At 41.8% G+C, this 15,085-nt stretch overlaps 1 long non-coding RNA gene and 9 other non-coding genes across 10 annotated transcripts in view; 6 read left to right on the plus strand and 4 right to left on the minus strand.

Moving 5' to 3' along the window:
• Positions 1-15,085, plus strand: part of LOC134450259 (uncharacterized) — an 81,777-nt gene that overhangs the window by 23,007 nt on the left and 43,685 nt on the right. The gene's annotated exons all lie outside the window — the stretch shown is intronic.
• On the plus strand, positions 1,246-1,316 carry trnag-gcc (transfer RNA glycine (anticodon GCC)). The gene has a single exon. It is a non-coding gene; the product is annotated as a tRNA-Gly (tRNA).
• On the plus strand, positions 1,834-1,905 carry trnad-guc (transfer RNA aspartic acid (anticodon GUC)). The gene has a single exon. It is a non-coding gene; the product is annotated as a tRNA-Asp (tRNA).
• On the minus strand, positions 2,760-2,842 carry trnal-cag (transfer RNA leucine (anticodon CAG)). The gene has a single exon. It is a non-coding gene; the product is annotated as a tRNA-Leu (tRNA).
• On the minus strand, positions 4,923-5,005 carry trnal-cag (transfer RNA leucine (anticodon CAG)). Its single transcript has one exon. It is a non-coding gene; the product is annotated as a tRNA-Leu (tRNA).
• Positions 5,193-5,280, plus strand: trnay-gua (transfer RNA tyrosine (anticodon GUA)). The gene is given in 2 exon segments: positions 5,193-5,229; positions 5,245-5,280. It is a non-coding gene; the product is annotated as a tRNA-Tyr (tRNA).
• trnae-cuc (transfer RNA glutamic acid (anticodon CUC)) lies at positions 5,336-5,407 on the minus strand. The gene has a single exon. It is a non-coding gene; the product is annotated as a tRNA-Glu (tRNA).
• trnay-gua (transfer RNA tyrosine (anticodon GUA)) lies at positions 12,847-12,934 on the plus strand. Its single transcript is given in 2 exon segments — positions 12,847-12,883; positions 12,899-12,934. It is a non-coding gene; the product is annotated as a tRNA-Tyr (tRNA).
• Positions 14,352-14,439, plus strand: trnay-gua (transfer RNA tyrosine (anticodon GUA)). The gene is given in 2 exon segments: positions 14,352-14,388; positions 14,404-14,439. It is a non-coding gene; the product is annotated as a tRNA-Tyr (tRNA).
• Positions 14,495-14,566, minus strand: trnae-cuc (transfer RNA glutamic acid (anticodon CUC)). Its single transcript has one exon. It is a non-coding gene; the product is annotated as a tRNA-Glu (tRNA).

Below are 15,085 nucleotides of genomic sequence, written 5' to 3' on the forward strand. Positions count from 1 at the left end.
ACACCGTCCAGTAGCTTGAAGAATGTTTTCAAGAATGGTCAAGTTAATATCCATGAGTAGTCCTTTCTAATGAGTGCTTTGTAGATATGCTCGAATGGATGCTAAGATGACAGGAAACTATCAACTTCATGGGAGATGGCTACTAAAAAAAACCCCAAATCTGTTACAGAAAAATGTGACTCTGCTACTACTTCGAAGCAGTTGTTTGATCAAACTTTTTTGGTAACTGTGATTGGATTCTCGTGCAAACGATTTATCACGGCCAGAGTCTGATCACGGCCAGCATAGAACGGACACCTGATTCGTTGACTGTAGAATGATAAGACGTCGCAATGTGGATACCGGTATCCATTTCAGCAGGAAAGCTGGTATTTTTGTTTTTTAATATGTACGTTTATCAACTGTGGAAAGAAGTAACGCTGTTGCAAATAGGCGTATAGATTACTATAGTCAATACTTGATTTTATGATTCATACGAAATATTGTAGCCTATTATGACCTTCTGACTGGGCGGTCCTGTCACACCCAGGCCCGCCCGTAGATCCGCCCCTGCTTCTGAAGCCAAGTGATTAATTGAAAGTCAGGTTATTAGCTGTTATTCCAAACAGATGGATAGGCGACAACTCTTTTGGAGACGGGTGTACGCATGCAGACTGATGCACATACAGAGAACACACACACACATTCCCCCTGCCCCTTGATCCCTTCCCTGAACACTGCTTTATTGCAAAGTCAACGTTACTTTCTGTGTCTGTACCATCATAGTGCTGCTCACCGATCAATCAGTGAAACATTTTACAATCATCCAATTGACTGAACGTAACATTGCTACGACATGACGTGTCATTTAAAAATATAGAAGGCAAAGGAGGATAATGAATTTTCTGCTTTTGCACCCCAGCCTTCTTCGACTGGTCCCTTAAAAAGATAAATAGTTTGTTATGTAATGTCGGCACAGTTATCTCTGGCTGGTGTGCGATGTGGGCTGCACATGATCTGTGCTTTGCTCTGGGAAGGAACATGTCTTCTGATTCTTGCTTTCCCCACATGCTACCTCTTGCGGGAGTTGAGTCAAGCAGTACACCCACAGAGCAAGTACCACTGTTGTGAATTTTAGGGCTAGATTGACTGGCCTATAAGGCCACTGATTTAGTAGATTATCTCCAAATTTTCGGTCCAGAAGTCACTAAATGGTCATGTGAACGTTACAGATGTTTTGCCACTGAATAATTCCATTTCCTCCATGCATTGGTGGTTCAGTGGTAGAATTCTCGCCTGCCACGCGGGAGGCCCGGGTTCGATTCCCGGCCAATGCAGGCCATTCTTTTCATTTATCAACCTAGCTTAGTGAATAACAAATATTACATTTTTCACCTAAAAATATTTTGGCTATAATCATTGAATAAAATATTTAACTTTGAATTAAATATTTTTGAATTAAATATTTATCATTGAATAAAATAATTATATTTACCTTGATCTTAGACTTATATCTAACAGTTTAAAAAAATATATATATATTTTTTTGTTATACTATTCCCTTTTCCCTTTTCAAAGCTACCCCATAAAAAAAAAAACCTAGGACAAAAACAAGTTTTTGAAGCATTTCTTTCACCTTTTAAAAAAATGACTCATAGCCTCTTTTAGAATACCCTTTTCTGGCTGTCACACGAGAGACTATGTTTATGTTACTCCCAACCCCCCACCCCATTCCCCCTAATGGAACATGGTCAAGAAGTTTTTTTGAACCTTGTCTGCACGACTGCGTTTTTTTCTATTGTTGGAGGGGTTTGATGGACTATTGAAAAACCCACAAATTCCATATTTCCCCACTCCTCGTTAGTATAGTGGTGAGTATCCCCGCCTGTCACGCGGGAGACCGGGGTTCGATTCCCCGACGGGGAGAAACATGTTTTTCCTCATGCTGCACTTTTGAGTTTGCTGCTCTTTGTCTTGGTAAAAAAAAATATATACCAAGTAATACTAAGATCAACCTACAATGACCAGAATGTCTTTTAAAAAAATGGTAAAAAGGTACCAACAAGTCCAGGGAAGTGTGAGCATTACAACCGCATGTTGAAAGTGGCTGAAGTTATCCTTTAAAGATGATCTGCAAAAAAGGTTGAGCAATTGTTTTTTTTTTTTTAAAATCACAAATTCTGATTGGGCCATGAAGAATTTCTCAGCTCAAAATCAATCTAGTAATGTACCCGATAAAGTAATGCTAAACAGCAAGGTTAACTCTTACTTATTTTTGCCATGGCACAGTTCGGAACCCTCTTCTGTATTAAAAAAGCTGTTGTGAATGAGCGAAGCACTGCTGTTGATTTTACTTGCTGTTTTCAAGAGTAGTGCTTTGACAAAGTAGAATGTTCACATACGCTAGCTGTTGGCATCTTTTGTTGTTGCCTGTTGTAGCACACTGTCAAATTTGCTGGGCGGCGCCCTTCACCTATTATATCTATTATAGCCCACCGAAGATCTCTGCCTCTGCCTGATTCACCCATATTTCCACAGTCCTTGAGGCACAAACGTACATATTTTTTTCAGCTCATCAGTTTCTCTGGTGTAGTACCATTTATGAAGCTGTTTCTCTGTAGTGCAGTTGATTGTTAATGGCAGTGGATGGTGAAGACATGGACAGTTTACTTTCTGTTAGTGCAGCAATATACAAAATACACGTGCGCAACCCTTTTTTTCCTGGGGTTCTAAGGGTAGTTTGCCACTACACGTTGAATTCATACATCACTAAAAGGTCTTGTCAGAAGTGGGATTCGAACCCACGCCTCCAGGGGAGACTGCGACCTGAACGCAGCGCCTTAGACCGCTCGGCCATCCTGACTACTGAGAATATATGAGGTAGTGGATCCAGTAACATGTAGCCCGTGTTGTTATTGTCGCACAACTTAAAGGGCAGATCTCTTGTATATAGACCAAATGTCCATGAACAAATAAGCTTACCACAAACATCAAATTTTAAGTAGCTTATTATAACTGGGAAAATTGCACTTCTTATACATGGAAAGTGGGATCTTCTCCATGGTCTGCCAATTTCAATTTCCAGAAATGCACATTTTGAGCTGCCAAACTTACAGTACTTTGGTCATACTAGTAAATATTTGTTTCATGAAGAGCTCAAATTTGGCAATAGGCAGCACAGTTTCAATGAGCAGCATAGTTGCAATACCTTCTCTGGCCACCATCCTACACAGTGCACCTTTAAGCCGCGTGCAAACGTAGGCAATACAACCAGACTTTCCAACTAGGACTAGTCAGTTGTCTGTCTGCTGCTTTCTTTCTTGATCGGACACAGTTTACTTCCCGAACAGGCCGGTCCAACTTCACCCGCCGTGGACACTCCCCCGGGTCGCACCGGAGAAATTTTGTTACATACTAACTTCCTTGTTTGAGAGCTTGCGGTTCCACTGCAACTGTTACAGTAGCATGTTTTCCTGTTTTCACAAAAGTCAACTCTCTGCTTTTCACGAGTAACCTTGATAGTATGTGCATTGCTAATGACTCTAAGTAGGCTATAGCCTACTATGCCTATAGGCAAAGTCCCCCTCCCATTCATAATTGATCCAAGACGACATTCTATCTGTCTCTCGCTCACAAAACGCTATGGCTTTCGCAGTTTCATTACTTCACTGTAAAGGGCTTTGTGTACTCTCTTGGCAGCCTGTCGCCCACAGGTCAACGGGTGCGTACGCAAAAAAGACTGCGTACGCCAAGTTCACCGCAAGGTTTGGTATTGATAGAAAAAGAACTTTGGCGGTAAATATGCGGATCTCCACTCAAAGTTTGACCCACGCGTATGTTGCCCCCTAGTGGTAACGCTTGAAACACAGGATTTGAATTTCCAGCAACAAACACAGACGGACAACAATGTCAAAACCAAGTCTAGCTTTGCACACACTAGGCCCCATACCATCAAAGTGAAATAAAGGAATAAAGTGTGGACAGTGGAGCTGAACAGTTGTAGTCTGGGTGTCGGCTTCTCAGCACGGGTGCGCGGCGGCAGTCGGCTTCTCAGCGCTATCTAAATGAACACAGTGTAATGTCGTAATGAAACGCAACTTAGACTTTGTGAGTTCGCCGCTGGCATAAAATGCTGCCCTCCCACCTCCTGCTTGCAGTTGAAACATGCTGAAAGTCTCCTGACAGAGACCCATGAGCACCAACGTCCTCCAACTCCCCCAGTCGCACCGAGACACAGAGCCAATTCTGTCCCAACTGTCCCCAACACACGACAATAACCAACCATTAGGTTGGTGTCAAGACCCCAATAAGTGTTTTGAACAACTGTCTGCCACATGTGTCACTGCCAAAGTTCTGGTTAAGCTGTATTCCTTAAGCCAGGGGTGGGGAACCTATGTCTCAAGGAGTGCAGGGGGAAATCCTGGTTTGTGTTCATAGTATGGCCCTTGGAGGACTTCCACAGCCCTTGGAGCAATTTGAAGTGGCCTTTCGAATGAAAAAGGTTCCCCAACCCTGCCTTAAGCTTGTATCTTGATATCCATTAGTCTGCTCGGAGGAATGGTTGAAAATGGACGTTCACCATTTTATGGTGCTGTGTCTTGCAGTCACGCAGGTGAACAGTTGACAATGAAACCAGAATTTGAAGTTAAGTAAGGCATCATTAAGTTAGAAGAATGTGTACTGGTAATCAGTACCTCTGGTGTTGCAGTAAAAAAAATAGTCTTGTGTAACCTTTTTCCCAGTGCTTTGCCGGGTAGTGTGTCAGTACGTTTTCATTTCATGTATTACAAAATGGTCAGAAGTTTGCAAATATTCCCTTTCTGACAAGCTGTATAATACTAAGTACTTGAAGTATCGCAGTAATACAAAACCTGTGTTTATTTCAATGGGCTTCTCAGGGCAGCATGCCAGTGCGTCTTTGTTCATATATCTCTAAAAGGACTTGTCAGAAGTGGGATTCGAACCCACGCCTCCAGGGGAGACTGCGACCTGAACGCAGCGCCTTAGACCGCTCGGCCATCCTGACGGCATGTTGATGAGGAGACAGTAAATTGAGGACTACTTAAAATTTGATGGTTGTGGTACATGTGCTAGTTGGCAAATATTCTCTTTCTGGTTAAATGAATACTAAAACATGTTTTGGAAAAAGGTACAAATATCACAGCCTGTTTTCACCGTTGTAAATTTAAATGTGACCATTGGGGGCAGTGTACCCTTCGATAGCTCAGTTGGTAGAGCGGAGGACTGTAGGTCAACTTAACTGTCATCCTTAGGTCGCTGGTTCAAATCCGGCTCGAAGGAGGTACATTTTGATGCAAGTATCAGCATTGTATCGTAGGCTAATTGAAAACATCTCTTCCCTGACCGGGAATCGAACCCGGGCCGCGGCGGTGAGAGCGCCGAATCCTAACCACTAGACCACCAGGGAGATGTGAACATTGTGGGAAATGTGCATGTCTGAAGCTTGAGCTACTTCAGTTTGTAGAGTATTGTAAGTAGGTCGAAGTCTGGTGGGCCTGGTCGGAACCAGACGGGCCAGGCCGGACTCAATGGTCTCACAGGGCACTGATGAAATGTGGGATCAGCAGATGGAAGCACAATCGCATGAAGGGCGTAGGATAATACCTTGTACGGACCAAGAGCGAACTACGCTGCCTGGTAGCCTGGGTAGCAAGGTGAAGTCTCGCCTTGAATTCGCTGTATTCGCTCCAGACGCAGCATTGACATGTTTGATTTAGCTGATCACATTACGGCTCTGGCTTGACAGCCTGGGACATTTGGAGATATGGATGTTCCAATTGGTTTTCGCCGAATCTCGTCATAGCTCATTACCATAAGATAAGATGACTTTTAATCGTTAAAATACACTTTGGTCGCTCAGTTCGCTTCGCTCCTGACGAATTCGCTTTGGTAGCGCTGGTCGTGTGCCCTCCATAGATAAATAATGACTTTCGTTGCTTCGTTCGCACTGTTTGCTCTTGGTCTGGACACGGCATAAGGAATTAACTTTGGGAGAAATGACGGACATTGGTATTTACAGGGGTAAAGACATTTTGAAATGGTTGTTCAGGACGACAGTGAATCTGTTGGACATATGCATGAGTTGCAGGAATATTTGAAACGAATGATGCCTGCGCCTCACTGGTGCTCATGGTCGGTGACAGTAGAATTAGGACAAACAGGGCTATTTCTCAACAACTAGACCCAAAGAAGATCGGAGCACTCAGCACACGTTTAAAACTATTTTGTTGCACAGGGTGACTGACGTTTTGACGCACCTATGTCTTCCTCAGAGTTTCTGAAATAGCTTGAAATATGGCAGCAAGAAAGCAGGAAACTTCTAGCTGCAGCAACAAATGGAAGTAGTCTGTGAGTCTTGTTGAATTTAAAATACCTGATCTAAGTCAATCGAAAAAATAGTTTGAATGTATTGGTCGGCTGTGCTTGGTTTATGTTTATTGAGTTAGCTTACAAGAGCCCGACTTCTTGTATGAATGTGCCCTTGCTCCTTGCTTGAACTGATGGCTCACATGCTCCTTGGCTACAATGACGCACTGAATTGAAGTTCAGAATGCTGTAGGCTATTCGAAGGCAACTGCACAGGCCTAGTTGCGTAAGGCACACATACACACACGCAGATATTCATTGCAAACGGTGGACCTTGGAAGAACTGTGTTGATTTCCTACTAAAAAAGTGTGGATGTGAAAATCCTGAAAGTTGCTTACAGACAAAACAATCAGGGTGTACAAACAAGTGCGTAACCAGGTTTTGCCGTGAAATCTTGTGCACATGCACAAGCACATGCCAGCCTAGTATAAACGGACCCATTTGTGTTCCCTGGATGGTAAAGGAGGGAAAGCAGGAAATACTTTTAATGAATACGAGGTCGAAGTCGCTGTTTCGTAGATGGTCATAATTTCAAAAGAAAATGCTGCACACAATAACAACATTACTTTGACGTGTCTGAAGTCTGGCATTTGGTAATGGTGTGAGAACTGCAGAAAAACTGTCAATGCAGTCCCTCACATGAGCATATTTACAATGGATTGTACATCAAAACCACACATATTGCGAGGCCAGTCGCCAAGCCTGGGCTGAGAAACAAACGTTTATGTCGGGTATAAAACATGAAAGATGACTCATAGGGGAGAGCGGGGTAATGTGAGACTTTTTTTTACATGAACTCCCCTCTAGCCAAGATCAAATAATTTATCTGTAAAATTTCCACATTTTCCACTAATTTAGCCTGTTCCCCAACTATGAAAATTATAAAAATATCTTCATGACAAAGGACCTCACCATAAAAACATAATTGTTTTTTTTTTTTTTTAAAGTGGTCACTTGTCTCACTTTACCCTGAGGACAGGGTAAACTGAGACAAACCAGAGAAATTCCTGGGTTAAAGTGAACCACCACAGTTTAAGCTGATAAACTTACTTTTCTTCTTAAAAACAACATGTTAACATCCCAACAGCTAGAATAATAACCACACATTCCAAATCCAATATTGTAGGGACTGATATTGTTGGTGACCTCAGTGGCTAAACGCCCCATCTCTGTGAGGGCTGGATTAATATGGCCCAGCAAAGGCTGCAGGTTGCTGTGGGCCTCACTGGAAGGTCAATTTCATTACATAATTACATAGACAGTGTCATAATTGACATATAATAGGAATTAAGGATAACATGTCTGCCAGCTGTGGAGAAGAGTATTAACAATATTCAAAACTGTACTTAACATTACAGATTCATTTTTCAATATTGCATCTCATCACAATTCTGCAGTTTTTGACTTTTGGTCAATCAGGGCCCCCCTGGCAGGTGGGGGCCCATAGGCCGCAGCCATATCAAGCCATATGCGTTAATTCGACCCTGCCTACAATGTAAATGACTAACAATAAAACCAATTAATGTAGTATTTCACAAAATTGTTTTTAGACCTTATTTACATGTTTTCTGAATATGTTTTTAAGTGTCTCACTTTACACCATACCAAGTGTCTCAGTTTACCCCATGCCCACCTTTTTAGAAAAAACAACATGTCTGTCTTTTCAGGCCCGTCTTAAACCAACATCAACCATATGGTTTCATGTGTGGGAAGTGTAGTAACATGCTTAGTAAATCTGTATCTACCTAGATCTATTTTCTTTGATGAAACAGTTGATTATCTGTACCAGGCGGAATTTTACTTTTATGTGCCAAAAACACATGGACAACGATGTTTTCTTCCTGGTAATTAGGGAATGTGAGGGGGATTAAAACAATGTAGTAAAATAATCACAAATTTGTTCCAATGCTGAGATAAAGGGAGTGTCTCACATTACCCCGCTCTCTGCATGTACATACGCCCAAGATATGAATAATCTGTAGCCTATTATTAGAAATCCACCTGTTAATTGGTGTACTGGTTATACAGCAGCCTTACCCAGGTGAAAAACACATATAGACTGTGGGCTAGATTTCGTAGCTCCTTTAGAAAACGAGTTTCGTTCTCACTCTCGAGTGGCAACTTGATTTTTGTAATATAACCTAAAAATAACGAAAATAAAAAAGACTGGGGATGACGTTACATAATGCACAGTCAATGGAAAGTCTCCGCCCCTCAAAGTTGAAAAGGCAATATTTATCCGCATTTCGGGCTTTTTTCATAGGCAGATAATTCACCTAATCATTGAAACAACGTAGGCATTTCATTCCTGAGCATTTTGCTGTTACTGGAAAAAATAACACAGCTTGCATTTCTTTACTGACTGTAGTTTCTTGGAGAATTAATCTACCCCGTCACCTCATTGCTCTATTGCTTTGAGGGAACAGACCTGTCCTCTTTTTGACATTTATCTCTTGTTGCCTAATGATGGTTAGACAACCAAACACTAACAGCGAAAAAGAGCACTTCTGAAAGTTTGAGAGAATTATTTTTTGCATGTACACAACAAGTGAGCCCACTCACCCCCCAACTTGTAACTTTTTGCCACGAAATCTGACGGTTCCGGGTAGAATGCACGCGATAGCTGTATTCTGCCTCGTTGACTTTGCATTGACGTGACGTCACTCGGTCGGCTAGTTTTTGTTGTCATTTTTATAAATCAATGTGCAAGTTTTGAGGATGGCAACAGCCAAAATATTGATCAATGGGTTGTCAGGGGGTTTATAAGCAAAAATAAAGTTGCCACTCGTTAACGCCAACGAACTGACAAGATATGAGACTGGGCCCACCACCTAATATACTTAAAGTGTACTTTTGATGACTATTCTTAAAGTACAAAGTGTACTATTTTCGGCGATTTAAAGTGTGCTTCATTGCACTATTAATGGCTGGAGCACTACTAAAACAATGATACTGTCCCATTTTTGGAAATAAGCTTATTCTACACCTCCCCTTGAGTTAAATAATAGGGTTTTACCGTTCTCTGGGTATGGCAGTGCAAATTTTACCTCCATGCTAGCCGTTAACATGGAGTCCAATGAGACCAGCTCACGGCTAACTGGTCTCATAGGACTCAATGTTAACTGTTAGCTTGGAGGTAAAATTTGCACTGTCATAACTAGAAAACGGTTGAAAGTACAGGAGAACGGTAAAACCCTATTATTTAACTCAAGGGAAGGTGTAAAATAAGCTTATTTCCAAAAATGGGACAGTGTCACTTAAAGCACACTTGCTGCACACTGAGGATGCTTAATTGAAATGTACTTACGGTAGCTCTGAAATTAGTGTGGAGATCTGCAGTTTTCCACGTTCAGTTCAGTTATGGTTTATTTGAGTAGGGACAAATACACATCATGTAGGCTGTACAACAGCCTAACAGATAAGTATCATAGCATTTGTAGCCATAGGCTAATTTCCAATGCCCGTCCCTAGAAGGGCTTTTAAAGTTAAATATAAAAACTGTTTTTATTGTTGTTTTAAAATACAACCTATCCATTCATCCAAGCTATTCATTTAATCTAAGAAGACAGGCAATATACATATACATACCTAATCCTATATTAATGTACAGTCACTCGTTCATTCATCCACTAATTAATCAATTTGATATAACATGTACAATAGCATCCCCCCCATACACACAGTCAACTGCCACCCACCTCCCTCCCACACACACACACACACACACACACACACACACACACACACACACACACACACACACACACACACACACACACACACACACACACACACACACACACACACACACACTCAACTGCACCCCCTCCATTACATATAACATCACCACACACACACACACACAACACTCTGAACTGCCCCCCCCCCCCCCCCCCCCCCCCCCCCCCCCCCCCCCCCCCCCCCCCCCCCCCCCCCCCCCCCCTCCCCCCCACCCCCGCCCCCCCCCCCCCCCCCCCCCCCCCCCGCGCGCCCCCCCCCCCCCCCCCCCCTCCCGCACACGCACACACCCACACACACTTTACAAAATCACCACACACATAGAATCACACATGATTACATACCTGGTTGTTTTTTTAGGAATTCCTTCATCTGACACCTGAACCACCCATGACTGTGATTGACCTTGAATTCTGGGGGCACTATTCCATAAATTAAGACCTTGAATTAAAAACGAGGACTGACTAAAGGATGTCTTACGGTGGGGTATCCTACAGTTCCCTGCTACAGCCCCCCTGCTAGACCTCCCAACTGCCTGTATAGGTTGGGTTAGGTCACAGAGCACTTGAGGGGCTTGACCATGCAGGTATTTATATATCAGGTTGATATTTGACAAAGCAATATAATTGTCAAAGCTCATCATGTTCAGGTCCCGCTGAACATCGCAGTGATGAGCTCTAATTGGCCTTTTAGCTAGAATTTTAAAGCACGATTGTACAGTTTCTCCAGTGGTCTTGTTACTGTGAGACCTGCCTGTGACCATGCAGTTATACAGTAGCCAAGGTGAGAGAGAATCATTGAATGCATATATATGTTTGCTGCTTCAAATGATAAACAATCTCTAAATAGTCTAAAAGTGCATAAGTTCAATCTAACTGTTTTGCTGATCTTCTTTATATGTTTATCAAATCTAAGATGTTCATCCAATATCAGGCCAAGGTATTAAAGGGACACTGTGTGAGATTTTTAGTTGCTTATTTCCAGAATTCATGTTGCCCATTCACTAATGTTACCTTTTTCATGAATACTTACCACCAGCATCAAATTCTAAGTATTCATTATGACTGGAAAAATTGCACTTTTCATACATGAAAAGGGGGATTTTCTCCATGGTCCGCCATTTTGAATTTCCAAAAATAGCCATTTTTAGCTGCAAAAATGACTTTACTTGGACCATACTAGAAAATATTTGTTTAATACTTAGTAAACTTTCATGTAAAGATCAAATTTGGCAGTAGGCAGCCCAATTTCAATAAGCAGCATAGTTGCAGTACCCTTTTTGGCCATTTCCTGCACAGTGTCCCTTTAAACTTCTGTAACCTGGTTTATTGGTTTGTCAAGGATACTAATGTTTAAGATTGTGGATGTGGTGCACCTCCCAGAGAAGAAACACATTTACACTGTTTTACTTACATTGAGTGCTAGACATGACCTGTTCAGCCAGTGAGCTACAGTGTCCAGTTGTTCATTTAATTTTTGTGAGACTGCAGCCGCTGTTTTACCATACGCATATAAAACAGCATCGTCTGAATACATTTGAAAACCTGCGTCTGGACAGGAGTCAGGGAGATCATTTTTGAACATACGAATATATGTATATATACATATATATATATATATATATATATATATATATATATATATATATATATATATATATATATATATGAACATACGAATATATGTCGACATATGAACGTCTAGTCAGTGTTAGTACATTTGGAGATGTCCGTGGAAAATGACTTGTAGTTTTTTTTGCCCCTAAGTGAGCTTAAGCTTACTACATGAGGCTCCTGATGACACCGTTTATGCAACGTTTCCATGCCGAAGGGCTTAAAGATGTCCTCTCATCGTTATTTCATTAATACTGCTGTGTTCCCCATTGTTATTGAATGCGTTACGCGTTGGTTCTGTTTAAAAAAATGTTCTGGTTGCTTTTTTTCAAGCCGTTTTTGCAAGCTAGTGATGTGGCTTGTGGACAAACAAGAGGGTTTTCCAGGTTTCTCGTGGATATCCGTCTCTGATTGGCTCCGTCCTGCTCTGCGGAGAGATTCTAAAGGTTATCGACTCGCCACTTCCCCTGGTGGTACTGCACTATAGGGGCGCCAACAGAGGCGGGCAGGCTCCATCCAGGGCTGTGCTCTCTCGACAGCGACCCCTAGGCGAACTGCAGGCATGGGTGACTAGAGTGGGCAGGCCGTATGTAAACGGGCTGTGTGCTCTGTGTGTATCTGAGAGTAGCAACCAGCTGATAGTTTGGCTAAGCTAGGTTTCGGGCCACCAGGCGTTGCTTGTTTTGAAAAGAAGCAGAAAAAAATTACTCGACATGTTTTTAGAAAAATGGGTCGATATAAACCCATCTGGGCACGCCTTCTTTCTATGTGATGCAACACAGACAGGCTTTCGTGATTCGCTCCTGGCTCTGCATTGTTTATGTCAATTGGGAAACACAGCCAGGCGAGGGGACACACCACTACGAAGCCTTGCATGTGAGTTTAACTTGGGGTGACCATCAGTTTTTTCAAAAGGAGCGAGTAAAACTGTTTTTTATCGGAAGTTGGCCTTTAACAAATTAGAATAGCACGATTCCAAGCCCTGAACAATTGTTTTCTCTTCTACATTTCTTTGCCAGTTATGCTGGTTGACAGTTCATTTCATTTTTGCTGTTAATCTGAATTGAAAAACTGAAAGAGTAAAAATTAAATGGTCCAGACCCACTCCAATTAGAGTACCAGGAGGGCCCTTCGATAGCTCAGTTGGTAGAGCGGAGGACTGTAGGTGAACTGAACTGCCATCCTTAGGTCGCTGGTTCAAATCCGGCTCGAAGGAGATATGTTTTGAAATAAACACCTGTTTGCCTATAGGCTAATTGAAAAGCATGTCTTCCCTGGCCATGAATCGAACCCCGGCCGAATTCTAACCACCAGACCAGTGATTCTCAAAGTACTCATGTACTCAAATATTTACTCATGTTGCTTAGTTATCTCATGTTTTGGGTGTGTCCAGAAACGTCAGTATACTTTCTGATTTGGTGTTCTTTTGTGTTATGGTGTAGTCTACTATTAGGCAGGATTTATGTTCAAACATTGTGTCATTTTCAACCGCACATTTGGTTTACAGTTTACACGTGAGGTACAGTGTTACATTTTCCATCTGCTGTCGTAACATGGTGTATTTTCATGCTTATGGTGTTGATTTATCTGTAAAATATGTGTTAGAAATCATTTTTAGACGATTGTGATAGGAAACACTGCTGTTTTGACTTGCAACAGTAGGCTATTTCCTCCTATATAGGCCTATTAACGGAGCATTTAGTATTTTAGCTCACTCTATGTCAGGATAATGCATATTTCTTTGAGCTGTGAATGCAGGCTTGTTCCATGCTGATTTCATATTCAGTATTTACTCCTTAGTCATTTGTTTCCCACACTTCTATACTTGTTTCCTTATTTATAATAAGACTCCAAAAAACCCTTTGAGCAAGTGTGCATTCTTACCAATTCCATTCAGTATCCAAAACTTTCTGCGAAGAACTTATTATTCACCATAACAATTAATTATTATTATATTTTGCTATAGGGTTTGGTGGGCCCCATAATTTTTTCACATTTCAAAGTGGGCCTTGGTGATAAGTTTGAGAATGGCTGCACTAGACCTCCAGGGAGATGTTGGGAGAAGATGACTAGAGATTTTCCGAAGGTTGAAAGATTCCAGTTGGATCTGTGGATGTGACAGACTGTTCTGTAAAGGATGACCCTTGGAACTGTGAAGTTTGAGATATTTCAGTTGGATTTGTGTATGTGATGTGACCAATTTTATCTCATCAAAGTGGTTTGTTTTCAAACAGCTCATCATTTTGCAGAATAGGGGGAGTTAATGATTTTTATTCCACCTCCTGTTTTTGCTGCAAGGCAGCGTTGCCCTATAATGACAGTGTACTCTTCCGTTAACAAACTTCCAAAGATCCACTTAGTCTAGTCATACATTTCCAAGTTCTTACAAATTGATGACGGTAGTAAACGTGTGTGAAACATGACATTTTCGAAAGGGCTTTAAAAATTCTGGACATTAACTAGCCTACAAAAATAAGATGTTCTGTCTACAATTTCCTGTAAGTAGTTGTGCCAATATTCTCATTTTTGTGAGCTGTAAAACAACACTATTTGACAAAAAAATAAATAAATCAGGGCCCGTTTCCACCTTTATGAATTCTGATCTGGCCAAGTTTGGAAGCATAAGCTTGTGCCCTTCGATAGCTCAGTTGGTAGAGCGGAGGACTGTAGGTGGAAATGGCTGTCATCCTTAGGTCGCTGGTTCAAATCCGGCTCGAAGGAGGCATGTTTTGATGCACAAGTTTGTCGCAGTTTGACAAACTCTTAAAAGCTCCTCTTCCCTGACCGGGAATCGAACCCGGGCCGCGGCGGTGAGAGCGCCGAATCCTAACCACTAGACCACCAGGGAGCTCTGCAAGGGTTATGACCTAGATGTAACAAGAGCACAGCATTTGGTTGCACAACTGTCATGTGATCGTCTACCTCAAGCACTTCAGCTGCTGCTGCCATATGTTTTGTGCTGAAATGGGCAGGTTTACTTACCTTCCCACTCTAGTGAACTTCCAGTCACAGATACTGTAGGTTCCAGCAGATCTCAAGCAACTCATAGAGAAAAAAATGCAGATGTGAAGTGGTGTGTGTAATTTGTATTTTTGTACTGTATGTCTGTTTTGTAGCCTATGTGTAGTGTTTGTATGGCATTGATAGCTGTAGTTTGTCTTTCTGTGGACATGAAATTTCCAACTCACAGCCTATATGTGGCCAAATCTGCTTAATATACTTGCACAATGAAGTGTTCTTGCAATGTGGCTTGTGGTGGGTCATTTCATCTCCTTAAGTAGGTCCTAAAAGCGTGACCAGTCTTCGTCCGAAGCACCCAAATATGTTAAGATGTGTTCTTTATCTCCTACCAATTTACACCTTTACT

Source organism: Engraulis encrasicolus, chromosome 6 (assembly GCF_034702125.1).
Source record: "Engraulis encrasicolus isolate BLACKSEA-1 chromosome 6, IST_EnEncr_1.0, whole genome shotgun sequence".
In the NCBI taxonomy this organism is placed as follows: Eukaryota; Metazoa; Chordata; class Actinopteri; order Clupeiformes; family Engraulidae; genus Engraulis; species Engraulis encrasicolus.